Source organism: Triticum dicoccoides, unplaced genomic scaffold (assembly GCF_002162155.2).
Source record: "Triticum dicoccoides isolate Atlit2015 ecotype Zavitan unplaced genomic scaffold, WEW_v2.0 scaffold192882, whole genome shotgun sequence".
Taxonomy (NCBI): domain Eukaryota; kingdom Viridiplantae; phylum Streptophyta; class Magnoliopsida; order Poales; family Poaceae; genus Triticum; species Triticum dicoccoides.
This window is the reverse complement of record NW_021231027.1, coordinates 1-1,824: the sequence shown is the minus strand read 5'-3', so window position 1 is coordinate 1,824 and position 1,824 is coordinate 1. Positions and strand designations below refer to the sequence as shown.

Here is a 1,824-nt window from a genome sequence, read left to right as displayed (position 1 = left end):
AGATTGAGGGTCACTCACAAGTGTACTCACTAGCGGGTTAGCCGGTAAGTGAAACTAAACAAGATCTTGCATACATAAAGGCTATGAACAACCCTTGTGGCTATGCTTTGAAGTCAAGTGCTTGTTTTATGAAACTCTAGCTGACACAAAGTACTCTGTATGCATATGTGGTTGACGAGTTATTTTGTTGATGTCACAGGTTCTGATTGAGTTGGCACGCAGCCGGAACAAGATCCCGCTGCCCAAGTCTATTGCTCCGCCTGGCTCGATTCCTCTGCCACCTGAGCAGGACACTTTGTTGAGTGAAAACTACCAGCTCCTACCCGCACTGAAGCCACCAGCTCAGACTGAAGAGGCAGAAGATGACAACGAGGGAGCCGACGCAATCCCTGCCAATCCTAGTCCAAACTATTCACAGGATCAGAGGGGCAGCGAGCAACATCAGTCTCACAGCCAGAGCCAGAGCCAGAGCCAGAGGGTATCTTTCCAACTGAACGCGGTGGCTGCTGCGGCTGCAAAGCGTCCTCTGGTGACAGTTGATCAGTTGAACATGGGCTAACTGATTGTAGATCGCTGGCAGGCTCCTAGTGCTTGTTCCCGCGAGCCTGCTTGCTGATGCTTGTGTGGCTGCTATGATCGCCCTTTCTGGCCAGCGCGCTCCTGTTTCACCATGAAAAATGCTGATTGTTGAGGTCTTGAGGAAAGGGAGCAGCCTTGCAAGTAGTGTATTCTATAGGTGCACACCTCGGGTTAATTAATTCCTGTCCATTATTGTCGACTTATCGATTTTGTAGATCTCGTCAAACATGAACTGTCTCGTTGTTGTTTCTGAATGCTAAATCGGTGTTCCTATTATGCTTTTGGTGGCATGTAGCACGTATATGGGTGGTTAAAATGAGGACCTACAAATAGGTGCACATCATATAAACCTAGATAGAGAGAGCACCAAGTGTACAATATGGAGATAAAGATAAATATATTGTGTTAGATGCACTACTTTTGTTTATTTCCTCTTTTGCTAGGGGGAGTAGGATGTAGTGACACCCTCTGTGCGTGTCACAAGGAAGATTTACTGAGAAATCAAAACAAAAACAAAAAAGCCCGTCTAGCTCAGTTGGTAGAGCGCAAGGCTCTTAACCTTGTGGTCGTGGGTTCGAGCCCCACGGTGGGTGACCTATTTTTTACTTTATTTTTGTATACTCTCTAGGAATCAATTTGCATGTAGTGCATCCAGGAAATAAGAAACCGATGGGCGGCCTATTGGCCGTCGACCCCCTCCCGAACACCCTCGGCCGTCAGATAAAAATCGAGACGCTCGCAATGGACAGTATGGCCTCCAGCGTGCCACCGCGTGTAAATTGACTGCCCCGCCGAGGGCATTTCGGTCATTCCATGTATAGGGGTATAAAAAGGGGGCCGCTGCCGTGGGATGACCTAGCCGCCTCCTCCCTCCCGCATCGCGCCTCCCCAGCGCCCGGCTCCTCCCGCCCCGCCTCTTTCTCTCCCTCCAAACCCTAAACCCCTGCTCGCCTCCCTGCTCCACCGCCGTCCGCCCCTGCTAGCCCGGGCACCATCCACGACCTCACGCTGCCTCACCTCTCCCTCTCTCTCGTCCAAACGCTGACCCCTCGCCCTGGCCTCGGCGCCCATGGGAGGGAAGGAGGAATGGCGAGGCAAAGGCAGCGGCGTAGGGGACGCGGCGTGGCGTGGCCGCGGCTTCTCTTCTTCTCTCCCGGGAGTGGGCCCCAACCATGGAGAGCGGCCAAAGGAGCAAGGACGGCCAGCCCCTGCCTCCTCTCAGCACATGTTGGGGATTACAGGCAA

At 52.6% G+C, this 1,824-nt stretch overlaps 1 non-coding gene across 1 annotated transcript; it reads left to right on the top strand.

Moving 5' to 3' along the window:
• The first annotated feature begins 1,099 nt into the window (after positions 1 to 1,099).
• On the top strand, positions 1,100 to 1,172 carry TRNAK-CUU. Its single transcript has one exon. It is a non-coding gene; the product is annotated as a tRNA-Lys (tRNA).
• The last annotated feature ends 652 nt before the right edge of the window (positions 1,173 to 1,824 follow it).